This window comes from Muscardinus avellanarius (genome assembly GCF_963383645.1).
Source record: "Muscardinus avellanarius genome assembly, chromosome: 3".
NCBI lineage: Eukaryota > Metazoa > Chordata > Mammalia > Rodentia > Gliridae > Muscardinus > Muscardinus avellanarius.
Window position 1 is genome coordinate 62,214,778 of NC_137788.1, and position 14,367 is coordinate 62,229,144.

Genomic DNA, 14,367 nt, shown 5'->3' on the forward strand with positions numbered 1-14,367 from the left:
AAATTTATATCTATAAGTTTATTCTCAGGTTGATACATGGTTCTTAATAATATTGAGTTGTAATATTGTCAACATAATTCATCAAATGAAAATAATTTATTCTCACAGGTATAATTTAATTCTGACAAGGACTCTCTTGGACTGAGCCCAACTGAGATAAGGAGGAGACTGGCAGTGTACTTATTTTCTCTAAGTTGACACATCACGGGAAATTTTATCATTTTATCAATTTTTTAAGTTTTTAATCTAATTTATTTTTTAAGTTTATTTTTATGTGGATCATAGTGGAAAAGGCATATATTCACATAGTGCTTGGTGCCCTTCCTTCCTCTGATTCCCCTCCCCCTGAACAATGAGTGTCCAGGTTGAACATGCTACATTCACACTTATGCACATATTCGAATATAGTTCCTCTATTAATCAATCTCAGCCTTCTTCCTTTCCTACCCTTCCTTCCTAGCGCTAAGGTTTCCCCTCCTTTATCGGGAGTCCTTCTGATATCCCTAATACTCCCTAGTTTGGGCATATTAGAGAAAACATATGTCCTTTCTCATTTTGTGCTTGGCTGATCTCACTTAACATAGTGTTCTCTAGGTCTTTCCATCTTCTTGCAAATGGCATGATTTTGTTCTCCTTTATAGCTGAAGAGAATTCCATTGTGTGAATTTCCCATAATTTTGCAATTTTTCATCTATTGATGGAGACCTAGATTGGTTCCATATTTTGGCTATTATGAACTTTGCTGCTATGAACATGGGTATGCATATGTTACTTTAGTTCTCTGATTTTAACCCCTTTGGAAAAATACCCAGGAGTGATAGAGCTGGATCCTATGGTAGATCTATTCCCAGTTTTCTAAGGAATCTCCACACTGATCTCCATAGTGGCTGAACTAGTTTGCACTCCCACCAACAGTGTACAAGAGTTTATCTTTCCCCACAATCTCGCCAACATTTGTTTATTTGACTTATGATTTGACTTATGATTGCCACTATGATTAGGGCTGGATGGAATCTCAGTGTAATTTTGATTTGCATTTTCCTGATGGATAATGACGTTGAACATCTTTTTATGTATCTATTGGTCATTTGTATCTCTTCTTTTGTGAAGTGTCTATTCAGTTCAGTTGCCCATTTCTTGATTGAGTTATTTGTTTTGCTAGTGAGCTCTTTGTATATTTTGGATATTAGCTCTCTATCAGATTGGTGGCTGGTAAAGATCTTCTCTCATTTTCTAGGCTTTCTCTTTAGGTTCTTGGTAGTTCTCTTTGATGAGAAGAAACTATTAGTTTGATGACATACCACTTGTTAATTCTTGCTTTAATTTTATGCACTTTGGAGGTCTTATTGAGAAAGTTACTGCCTGTGCCTCTATGTTGGAGTGTTGAGCCTATGCCCTCTTCTAATAACTTTATATTCTCTGGTCTAATTTCTAAGTCTTTGATCCATCTCAAGTTGATTCCTGTGCATGGTGAGAGGTAAAAATTTAGTTCCATCTTTCTACAAATGGATAGCCAGTTCTCCCAGCACCATTTGTTGAAAAGGCTGTCTTTTCTCCAGTGTATGAGTTTGCCCCCCTTGCCAAAGATTAATTGACTATAGGTGTGTGGGTTTGTTTCTGTATCTTCTATTCTATTCCACTGGTCAATATGCCTATTGTTGTGCCATTACCATGCTGCCAGGATTGTGATTCCTCCTGCATGGTTCCAATTGCTGAGAATTGTTTTTGCTATTCTGGGTATTTTATTTCTCTATATAAAATTCATGACTGATTTTTCTAGGTCTAAGAAGAATGTCATTGTTTGTTTTGTTTTTGTTTTTGTTTGGTGGTACCGTGAATGGAACCCTTCTACCTTCAGGCTACACTCCTAGCCCTATTTTATATTTTTACTTGGAAACAGGTTCTCTTCAGCCAGCAAGGCTGGCTTCAAACCTGCGTGATCCTTCAGTCTCTGTCTCCCAAGGGCAGGGATTACAAGTGTGCACCACCACACCCAACGTTGTTGGCATTTTAATGGGAATTACATTGAATCTATAGATTACTTTTGGTAGAATGGCCATTTTGATATTTATTCTGCCTACCCAGTAGTAGAGGGGATCTTTCCATCTTTCAAGGTCTTCTTCAATTTCTTTCTTTAATGTTTTATAGTTTTCTTTATAGAGGTCTTTTACATCTTTGGTTAGGTTTATTCCTAGATATTTTATTGGCTTTGAGGTTATAGTGAATGGAATTGTTTCCTTTATTTCTTTCATTGTAGATTCATTGTTGTAATTAAGAAAGTCAACTGATTTTATTAGGTTTATTTTGTATCCTGAAACTTTGCTGAATTGGTTAATCGGCTCCAGCAGTCTTTTGGTTGAGTTATTTGGATCTTCTAGATAAAGAATCATGTCATCTGCTAATAAGGATAATTTAGATTTCTCTCTTCCTATTTCAATTCCTTTAGTTTCCTCCTATTGTCTTATTGCTGTGGCAAGAGTCTCAAGGACTATATTGAAAAGAAGTGATAGTAGGCATCCTTGTCTTGTTCCTGATTGTAGAGGAAATTCTTTCAGTTTTTCCCTACTCAATATAATGTTGGCATTGGGTTTATTGTATATCGCCTTAATGATGTTGAAATATGTCCCTTCTATTTCAATTTTCTGCAGTGTTTTTAACATAAATGGGTGTTGGATTTTATCAAATGCTTTTTCAGCATCTATTGATATGATCATGTAGATTTTGTTTTCAGTTCTGTTTATGTGGTGAATAACGTGTGTTGATTTCTGTATGTTGAACCAGCCTTGGTTTTCTGGGATGAAATCAACTTTGTTGTGGTGTACAATTCTCTTGATATGGTTTTGAATGCATATAGCTAATATTTTGTTTAGAATTTTTGCATCTATGTTCATTAAAGATATTGGTCTCTAATATTTCTTTCTTTAGTTATCTTTATTTGATTTGGGGATTAATGCAACACTGGCCTCATAGAAGGAATTTAGGAGTATTCCATCTCTTTCAATTTCCTGGAACAAGTTGTAAAATATTTGGCATTAGTTCTTTACTGAAGGTTTTGTAGAATTCAGCTGGAAACCCATCAGGACCTGGGGTTTTCTTTGATGGCAGAATTTTTTATTGCTGTTTCTATTTCTTTGCTTGCTATTGGTTGGTTTAGACATGCTATGTCTTCTTGGTTCAGTTTAGGTAGGTTATATGTGCTTAGAAATCTATCAATTTCTTCCATGTTTTCAAGTCTATTGGAGTATAAATTTTCAACATAGTTTCTGATAATCCTTTGAATTTCCCCACTCTCTGTAGTGATGTCTCCTTTTTCACTTCTGATTTTAATAATTTGAGTTGATTTTCTTTCTTTATTATTATTATTTTTTTGTGGTTAGGTTGGCCAGGGCTTGTTAATCCTATTAATCTTTTCAAAGAACCAGCTTTTTGTTTTGTTGATTCTTTGAATTGTTTTTTTTAATTATTTCATTTATTTCTTCTCTGATTATAATAATTTTCATCCTTCTTCTGGCTTTGGGATTAGACTGTTGCAGTCTTTCTAGTCCTTGAGTTATGTCAATAGGTTGTTTACTTGGCGACTTTGTGTTCTTTTTATGTGGGCACACAATGCTATAAACTTTCCTCTTAACACTGCCTTCAAAGTGTTTCATAGATTTTGGTTAAGTTGTTTCTCTATTTCTTTTTTTTTTTTTAAGGTAAATTTTTTTTTAAATTTTATTTTATTGGTGCACTGTATTCATACATCATAGTGGGATACAAACTTTTGTAGACATACATGCACACATCGCCCAGTCAGCCCCCACCCGATCCCCACCCCATTCTCTCCCCATCCCTTCCTCCCATGCTTTGCTTAGTGGTTGACATCTAGTATTATAGCAATTTATCCAAAATTAAAAATGATAATCTCACATAACAGTTTCATTTGTCTGATACCAAGCTTTTGATGACTTAAAGATAACATTTCAATATTTCTTTTTGCTTTCTTTCTTACCAGAGAATATTTTTTTCTTTTTTTTAGGTGAAACTATCATATATTTATTTTTCAGAAAAAAATCTATCCTGATATGGAATATGGACTCTAGATACCCAAAACAATCTCGAGGCAAAAACAAAGCTAGAAGATGTATATTTTCTGATTTCAAACCATATAAAGCTACAATAATTGAAACAGTGTAGTACTGTTCTAAAGGCAGATATATAGACCATTGGAGTTAAATACAAGCCTAGAGCTAACTTCTTCCCTATATTGTCAAGTTATTTTTGACAAGGTTTCCACGAAGATTTGGTGGTGGAAATAATAATCTTTTAACTAAATATTGTTGAAAAATAATAATTACATGGAAAAGAATAAAATTGGACCCTTACCTAATCCCACATACAAGTATTAACTCAAACTAGATAAAAGACCTAAATATAAATCTTAAGACTATAAACTTTTAGGAGAAAATCTGGGTCATAAAACCTCACAACATTGAAATTGGCAGTGATTTCTTGGATATGATTTCAATGGCACAGGCAACAGAAGAATATACAAACTCCCTAAAAAATAAAAGAAAATATTGTATATCCAAAGACAATGTAAACAGAGTTAACAGTTACTAATAGAATTGGATAAAATATTTCCAAATGCTATATCTGAAGGTATATTAATATTCCAACTAGAAATCCTAAAAATTAACAACAATAAAGGCAAACAATACAATTTAGAGATAGGTAAAAGACTAACATAAATAATGAATCTCCACAGATAACCAATCTTAGTTGTCTGTTGGATGGAAACTCTTGTTTCTCTGGTTCTGGTGAGTGTTACCTATTTCTTCTTTGTAGTTAATCTCTTTGAGTATTTTCTCTAGCGCTGGTTTTGAAGACATAAATTCCTTCAGTTTCTGTTTGTCATGGAAGCTTCTTATTTCTCCATCTAATTTGATAGAAAGTTTTGCTGGATAGGAAATTTTTGGCTGGAAGTTGTTTTCTTTCAGAGTTTGGAATATGTTACTCCAAGCCCTTCTGGCTCTCATGACTTTGTCAGTTTCATTTGTCTGATACCAAGTGTTTGATGATTTAAAGATAGCATTTCAATATTTCTTTTTGCTTTCTTTCTTACTAGAGCATATTTTTTTCTGTTTCTTTAGGTGAAACTATCATATATTTATATATTTATTTTTCAAAAAAAATCTATCCTAATATGGAATATGAATTCTAGATACCCAAAACGATCTTGAAAAAGAACAAAGCTAGCAGATATATATTTTCTGATTTCAAACCATATAAAGCTACAATAATTGAAACAGTGTAGTACTGTTCTAAAGGCAGATATATAGACCATTGGAGTTAAATACAAGCCTAGAGCTAAATTCTTCCCTATATTGTCAAGTTATTTTTGACAAGGTTTCCACGAAGATTTGGTGGTGGAAATAATAATCTTTTAACTAAATATTGTTGAAAAATAATAATTACATGAAAAATAATAAAATTGGACCCTTACCTAACATATTTACAAATATTAACTCAAAATAGATAAAAGACCTAAGTATATATCTTAATACTATAAACTTTTAGAATAAAATCTGGGTCATAAAACCTCACAACATTGAAATTGGCAGTGATTTCTTGGATATGATTTCAATGGCACAGGCAACAGAAGAGTATACAAACTCCCTAAAAAATAAAAAAAATATTGTATATCCAAAGACAATGTAAACAGAGTTAAAAGTTACTGATAGAATGGGATAAAATATTTCCAAATGCTTTATCTGAAGGTATATTAATATTCCAACTAGAAATCCTAAAAATTAGCAACAATAAAAGCAAACAATACAATTTAGAGATAGGTAAAAGACTAACATAAATAAAGAATCTCCACAGATAACCAATCTTAATTGTCTGTTGGATGGAAAATCTTGTTTCTCTGGTTCTGGTGTGTGTTACCTATTTCTTCTTTGTAGTTAATCTCTTTGAGTATTTTCTCTAGCGCTGGTTTTGAAGACATAAATTCCTTCAGTTTCTGTTTGTCATGGAAGCTTCTTATTTCTCCATCTAATTTGATAGAAAGTTTTGCTGGATAGGAAATTTTTGGCTGGAAGTTGTTTTCTTTCAGAGTTTGGAATATGTTACTCCAAGCCCTTCTGGCTCTCATGACTTGGTTTGGGAAGTCTGGAGTGATTCTAATTGGTTTGCCTCTGAATGTCAGTTGGCCCTTTGTTTTTGTTGCCTTTAAGATTCTCTGCTTGGCTTCCACATTGGTCATTTTGACAATTATATGGCGTGGGGATCCTCTTCTCCGATCCTGTCTAAAGGGAGTTCTATAAGTTTCCTGGATCTGTGTATCAACCTCTTGCTCTATATTTGGAAAATTTTCTGCTATTACTTCCTTGAAGAGATTGTTGATCCCTTTGGTATCACTTTCTTTTCCCTCCTCTATTCCAATTATTCTTAGGTTAGCTCTCTTAAGATGGGCCCATATTTCTTCAATGTCAGATTCCTGCTGTTGGATATTTTTTTCTAGATTAGAAACTATGCATTCATTTTTGGATTGCTCATCTTCTAAGAGCGAGATTCTGTTCTCCATGTGGTCTAATCGGTTGTTTGTGCTTTGAATTGAGGCCTTTACTTCATTAATTGCATCCTTTATCTCTTTTTGGCTCTCTCTGAGTTCTTTTCGAAGCACCTCTATTATTTCTACAGTTATTTTCCTGATTTGATCTTCTAGAAATCTCTGATTTTCTGTTTTATCAGGTTCTGATGTTGTGGGGTTGTGCACATTCATTACTCCAGTGTTATTCCTCTTTCCCATGATTTCGGATGTTTGTGCCTTCTCTGGGTTCTTCCCTTGGGTCACTATGACTTCACTTAAGGTGCTCTGGATCTCGAGTCTGTATTATCTCAGACCCCACTACTCCTTTACTGGGTTGTATCACAGAGTCTCTGACCCAGGGAGTCGATAGAGGCTGCTTTAAACTATGGGGGGTGCCAGGTTGCACGTTCTCCTATGGTGTGATATCTCTGCCACCGCCCCTCCCCCACTGGGTCAAGTCCCAGGGAGTACAGTACTGGGATTTCTCCTCTGTGGCCCGCAATTTGACTCACTGTTCTTGAGTATGCAGATGTAGCTGTACTGGACTCGGTGAATTCACTGCTGCTGCCGCCGCCGGTGGCAATATGGCGCCTCTGCCACGCCCTCGGCCATGAGGCTGGCGTATTTTTTCTTCTCTGGTTTTGATTTCCACTCTGAATCCCTGCAGCGTGTGCTGAGCTCAGCCACTGGGAGCTTTAAATGCTGTCTGCGCCGAAATATCCCGCCTGGCTGTTCTGCAGCGGCTCACCTGGCTTGCTGTAGCCGTCCGTAGAGTTCGCTGCTGCCGCCGGCAGTATGGCGCTGCTGCCGTGTCCTCGGGCTCATGTGTCTCCTCTGTGGCCCTGAGCTCTGTTCTCAGTCCGCTTTCTCTCTGGAGCCTGGTGGTTTTTTTTGTTTTTCTGGTGATGGTGTTTTCTGGCTATGAAAGGCGCTCTTTTTGTGGTAATGGAGATTGGTTGTTAGCGGGACTCTTAAGCTCCGCTTTTCTCGGTCGCCATCTTCCCGGAAGTCCCTTTTTACTTCTCTCTATTTCATTTATTTCCAGAAATTTCTTTATTTCTCAAATAATTTCTGATCTTACTTACCCATCATTCAATAGTGTATCATTCAATATCCATGTATTTAAATAGTTTATTTTGAGTTTCCTATTGTTGATTTCTACTTTTATTCCATTATGGTCTGAAAAGATGCAGGAAATTTTATTACATCTTTTAAATTTGCTGGTGCTTGTTTTGTGGCCCAGGATGTGATTTATTTTGGAGATGTTTCCATGGGCTGCTGAGAAGAATGTATGCTCTGTTGTTCCTGGTTGAAATATTCTGTATATGTCTATTAGGTCCATTAGTATTACGGTTTTCTTTAATTCTGAAGAGTAATTACTCATCTTTTGCCTTGAAGATTGATCCAGTGGTGTGAAAGGTGTTTTGAAATCTCTCCATATTATTGTATTTGTGTCTATTTGAGAACTAATGTCCAGGAGGGTTTGTTCAGGAGGGTTTGTTTTACAAATGTGGCTGCACCCATATTTGGGGCATAAACATTTACTATCATTATATCTTCTTGGTGGATTGTTCTTTTTAATAAAAAGAAGTGCCCTAGCCAGGCGTGGTGATGCACACTTGTAATCCCCATGCTTGGTAGGTGGAGACAGGAGGATCACACAGGTTCGAAGCCAGCCGCACTGGCTTAAGAAACCCTGTTTACAAATAAAAAGTAACAGGTCTGGGAATGCAGCCCAGAGGTAGTAGGGCTTCCAGGAACCCCAGTACCACCAAAAAAAGACAAAGTGCCCTGCTTTGTCTCTTCTGATACATTTTAGTTTAAAGTCTGTATTGTTGTATATCAGCATTGCTACCCTTGCCTGTTTTTGGTCTCCATTAGCACGGTGTATCTTTTTCTGTCCTTTCACTTTTGATCTGTGAAAGTCTTTGGCTGTAAGGTGAGTTTCTTGCAAACAGCATATATTTGGATTATGTTTTTTAATCCACAGTGCCAGTCTATGTCTTTTGATTGCTGAATTAAGTCCTATGACATTCAGAGTTATTATTGAAATATATATATTTTTTTGTTTCCTGTCATTTTGTGTTCTAATTTCTGTTGGTATAATATCATTTCTTCTTTACTTAGATGCCCTGCTGATCAACTTCATATCTTCTCTGGTTCTGTAGCTTGCTTCTTTTTTCTTCTTTATGGTTTATTTCTTTAAGTATTTTCTCTAGTCTTGGCTTTGAATTAATGAAGTTTTTGAGATTCTGCTTATCTTGAAACACTTTTGTTCAGTTTTGGTTGGAAGTTGTTTTCTTCCAGGGTCTGGATCACATCGTACCAGTCTCTTCTGACATTCATGACTTGGATTGTATAGTATGGGGTAATTTTTATTGTTTTGCCCCTAAATGTCACCAGTTATTTTCTCACTGCTTTTAAGATTCTTTCCTTGGCTTCTATTTTAGTCCTTTTGATTATTACATGGCATGGGGAGGTCCTTCTTTGATCTTGACTTAATGGTGTTCTTTATGTCTCCTGAACGTGTAAGTTCTCTTTCCATGTTTGGAAAATTCTCTGAAATTATTTCTCTGAAGATATTACAAATGCCCTTGGTTTGTACTTCTATCCATTCTTCAATGCCTTTTATTTGTAAGTAAGGACATTTCATATTGTCACATAGTTGTTGGATGTTTAAGTTTTGTTGCTGTAATGTCTTTTGTATGCTGTTGACTGTGCTTCCTGTTCTGAATGCAGTGTCTTCCAACAATGATAATCTATTTTCCATTTCATCTAATTTTCCAGAATTTCATTCTATTGCTGTCTTCATTTCATTTATTGACTCATTGCATTCCAGACCTTTTTCTGATTATTTCTTAGTGTCTCCATTTCCTCTTTCATTTCCTGTACACATGCTTTGAGGCCTCTCATTATATTGTAGAACAGGACCCAGAATTCCCCTTCTTGCATTTCTCATAGATCAGTATCCATGATTTCCACTCTTTGTTCACTATTCTTAATTCTCATACTTTCAAGGTTCTCATTCTTGTTTTTCTGATATTTTGGCATCTTTTGTGGTTATTATGTCTAATTCAGTCTTAGTAGTAGGAATTTAGAAGTGTCAGCAGGTAAGCAGTACTTTTTTCAATGGTGAGGGTTGAGTGATGGTAGAGGAGCTGGGGTGATGGGTGGAGGAGTCAGGAAAGGTAGAGGATATGATTAGGTTGAGGAAGAATTAAAGTATAATAAGGTAGTATCTGGTTGAGAATGGGAGAAGGTTAGATAGTAGGACTCTTGTAGTTAGTAGAATATTGAAGTATGGAGATATGAAATACCTTGAGTATTAAATAAGGAGATACAGTAAAGCAAAAATAATTTTTGAGAGAAGAGAGTAGATAGGCTAGAGTGAAGAAGTTTGTAAAAGAGTGGGGGAGAGGAGCAAACAAACACAAATAAAGTAACAATGCAAGATACAAAAAGCTAACTATTATATATCAATACAAACAAACGAACAAAAAATCAACCAAGCAGAGAAAAAAGAGTAAGAAAGAGAAAAAAAAGGACAAAATTAAAATAAAATAAAAAGCACTAGTGACCATGTGAGACAACAAAGTAAAAGAAACAACTAAACAAACAAAAAACCCAAATAAATCTATAGGTGCAATGCAATTCCCATTAAAATACCAGTGACATTCTTCAGAGACCTAGAAAAATCAATCATGAACTTCATATGGAGAAAGAAAAGACCTAGAATAGCCAAAGCAATTCTCAACAATAAGAAACATGCAGGAGGCATTACAATCCCAGACTTCAAACTATACTATAGAGCAATAGTAGTAAAAACAGCATGATACTGGCACAATAACAGATATACTGACCAGTGGATTAGAATAAAAGATACAGAAACAACCCACACATCTTTAGTCAATTAATCTTTGACAAAGGGGCCAAACACAAACGCTGGAGAAAAAGACAGCCTTTTCAACAAGTGGTGCTGGGAGAACTGGCTAACCATTTGTAAAAAGATGAATCTAAACCCCTATATCTCACCAAACACAGGAATCAACTCAAGATGGATCAAAGACTTAGAAATTAGACCTGAGACTGTGAAATTAGTAGAGGAGAGCATAGGTTCAACACTACAACATATTGGCACAGGCAGTAACTTTCTCAACAAAACCTCCAAAGCTCAGGAAATTAAAGCAAGAATAAACAAGTGGGATAACATCAAACTAAAAAGTTTCTTCTCATCAAAGGAAACTATCAATAACCTAAAGAGGAAGCCTACAGAATGGGAAAGGATCTTTACCAGCCACCATTCTGATAGGGGGCTAATATTTAGAATATATAAAGAGCTCAAAAGACTCTACACTAGCAAAACAGACAACCCAATCAAGAAATAGGCAAATGAACTAAATAGACACTTCACAAAAGAAGAGATACAAAGGGCCAATAGATACATGAAAAGATGTTCTTCATCACTGGCCATCAGGGAGATGCAAATCAAAACTACACTGAGATTCCATATAACCCGTCAGAGTGGCAAGCATAAAGAAATCAAACAACAACAAATGCTGGAGAGGGTGTGGGGAAAGAGGAACTCTTTTACACTGTTGGTGGGAATGCAAACTAGTTCAACCACTATGGAGATCTGTGTGGAGATTCCTAAGAAAGGTGGGAATAGATCCACCATATGATCCAGCTATACCACTCCTAGGTATCTTTCCAAAGGGGTTGAATTCAGAGAAATACAGCAACATATGCATACCTATGTTCATTGCAGCACAATTTGTAATAGCCAAAATATGGAACCAACCCAGATCACCATCAACAGATGAATGGATAGCAAAACTGTGGAAAATACACACAATGGAATTCTATTCAGCCATAAAGAAGAACAAAATTATATCATTTGCAAGAAAATGGAAAGCCCTGGAGAACATTATGTTAAGTGAGATCAGCCAAGCACAGAAGAGAAGGTACATATGTTTCCTCTAATATGCCCAAACTAAGAAACACAAAGGATACCAGTGGGACTCCAGATAATGGAGGGGAAATAACAGCAAAGTTTGAATGGAAAGATAGGAGAGGAGGAAGGCTGATCTTGATTAATGAGGGTCTACATCTGAACATGTGTAAAATTATGAATAAGACATGGTTAACCTGGACAACCATTGGTGGGAGAGGGAAAGGGAAAATGGGTGCGGTGGGGGAGAGGGCACCAAATATAGTTTAAATGTATACTATTTATGTTCAATAAAAAATTGTTAAAAAACCCAAATAAAAGGAAAAATAAAAGAACAAACCCCCACAAATAAAACAAAACAATCCCCCTAAAAAACAGTCCTACTAATTTACAAATATGGGCAGGCCCTTAAAATATCTGAATGTCTAATTGCTGTGGTAGCTTCTAGAGTATTTTCCAATGACTCCTATTTGCTCTACTCTATTGTCACCTTCTGAATCCACTCTCTGAGTGTTTGGACCCCTATCTCGCCTCTTGACAGCTTTGCATTTAGGTGTCAGGGCATTGGGAGTCACTGTTAATGAGTTTGGTGCAGATCCTGGGTTCTGTGTATTTCCAGCCTGTAATCTGCATCTCTGCACTCTCCAACCAGGGCTCAGACCTGTGCTTCCCTACCCACAGGAGCGAGGTGGGGGGTGTCCATTGTAGTCTTGGAGTGACCGCCGTGGCCCTGTGCAGGTATCACAGCTTGAGCATCTTTCCTGTGTCTCTGGAGGTTCTAACTGGACTAGCCTGCCAGGTCCTGTGGCACACAAAGGGCACACATGGTTACCACCGTGTCCCATGGTACACAGTGGGTGCACAACAGGTCCCATGACTCTTCTAGGCCCACAATGTTACCTGGATGCCCTGGTCTATGCTTCTGGGTCCTGCAGCTTTTCTGGGCACACATGGTTACCTGTTCCCTTTCCAGGTCTCTGCAGTTCTCACTGTGCCACTGCAGGTGCCATCTCTGGTGAGCCAATGGTACCATTCAGGTTCTCAGGTATAGCTCACCACTTAAGATTTTGGAGCTTTATGACTGTTTTCAAACTTTTGTTTCTTTTTTTCTTCTGAATTTCTTGGGGATGCCATGCCAGGACTCACGGTTTGGGCCTGCAGCCATGATTGTGCCGGCAGATGACCATGTTCACAGCAGGTCCATTGTGTGCTCAGGCTTTTTTGCAGTGGATCTCGTAGTTCAGAGTTACTGGATTCCTTCCGCTGTGATTCCTGGATCTGTTTTGGGTTGTGAGCTATATTTATTTTGTTTATGAAGACACTGCCTTCTCAGTAGCAGAACTTTATTTATTTCAGCTACTGAGATGTGCTGTGTCCTACTGTCACCATTTTCAGCAGTCTCCATTTTATCCATTTTTAATGGGTGATTTAAAATTCAATGTAAAGATTATATTTCTTAAAAAGGAATAGATCTTCATCCATTTGATAGAAAGTGAAAAACTCTTTAAGACAGAAGTTGGCAAAGTACTGCCAGTGGGACAAATATGAACTTTAGCCTGTTTTTTATGTTCTTTAAGCTAATTTAAAGAGCTATAAACACTTACAAATACATACACAAAAGGATCTGTGACAGGACTGTATTTGGTATGTTAAATCTAAAATATTTACTATCTAGCCTTTTAAATAAAAAGTTTGCAGAAGCCTGTCATAAAATAACTCAGAATGACAATTTAAAATCATCTTTAGGTGACATACTTAGAGCTTTATATGTTTTAGCTCATGAATATCTTATAAAAACATTAAATGTATTGAGAATTTAAAGAGTCTTCTCATGAGAAAAATGAAATGTGAGAGACATTGTATATACATTTTAGATGTCAGAGACAAGATTTACACTAACACAACTGGGAATTAGAGGTTTACTTATAACAACTATATTATATTGCCTTTGAATGTGATCTGTAATGTGTTTATTTGTTGGGGATCAATTCAACTCCTGACACCAATATTCAAGTAGTCACAATAGGCCAGCCCAAGGCACATTCCTGGAACAGCCAGTTTGCTATTCTTCCTGGTAGGTTTTCTTCTTGTGCTTTTGGTTCTGGTGCCTATTGACTCAGAAGTTTAGGTTTGTCCTGAGAAGAGTCTCCACTTCTGTTGTAACTTTTATTCCTGCTCATATACTGAGTTTTAGATCCCTCCATTATTATTATTTCTTTACCAATTTGATTTTGCTTCCTTTGGTTTGGTAGCTATCTGAAAATCTTTAGCCTATCATTTTATTCTCAGTGCCTTTCTAAATTTATCCCTTTTATAGTTTTATAGTGTTACTTTAAGGACAGTTTGGAAAGAGAAGAGACATAATATATGTACTAGTTCTGCTGTTCTAAAGTACAATCTGTCAAAATTTAAATCAGAAAAAAATTTATTAGGGGATTTATCGATAGGTTTTATATCAACTCATGTTTTATTCATTTTTTTCTCCTTTATTTAGGGAGATTTACCATTAGTCTGGGAATAATGAAAAAAAAAAAGGGAATTCAGGGATGGTGGTATAGGTTGGTGGTAGAGTTCTTTCATAACACGCCCAACATGACCAAGGCCCTGGGAGAAAGGGAGAGAGAGAATGAGAGAGTGAGAGGAAAAGGAAGAAGAAGAAGAAGGAGAAGGAGAAGGAGGAAGAGAAGAAGAAAAAGAAGAAGAAGAAGAAGAAGAAGAAGAAGAAGAAGAAGAAGAAGAAAAAGAAGAAAAGATGATAAATATTCATATAAATCTAAAAAGCAATGCCCCATGTATAAAAAAGAAAAAATTTGGACAGATGTATTGCTTTCCTATTACAAGAATA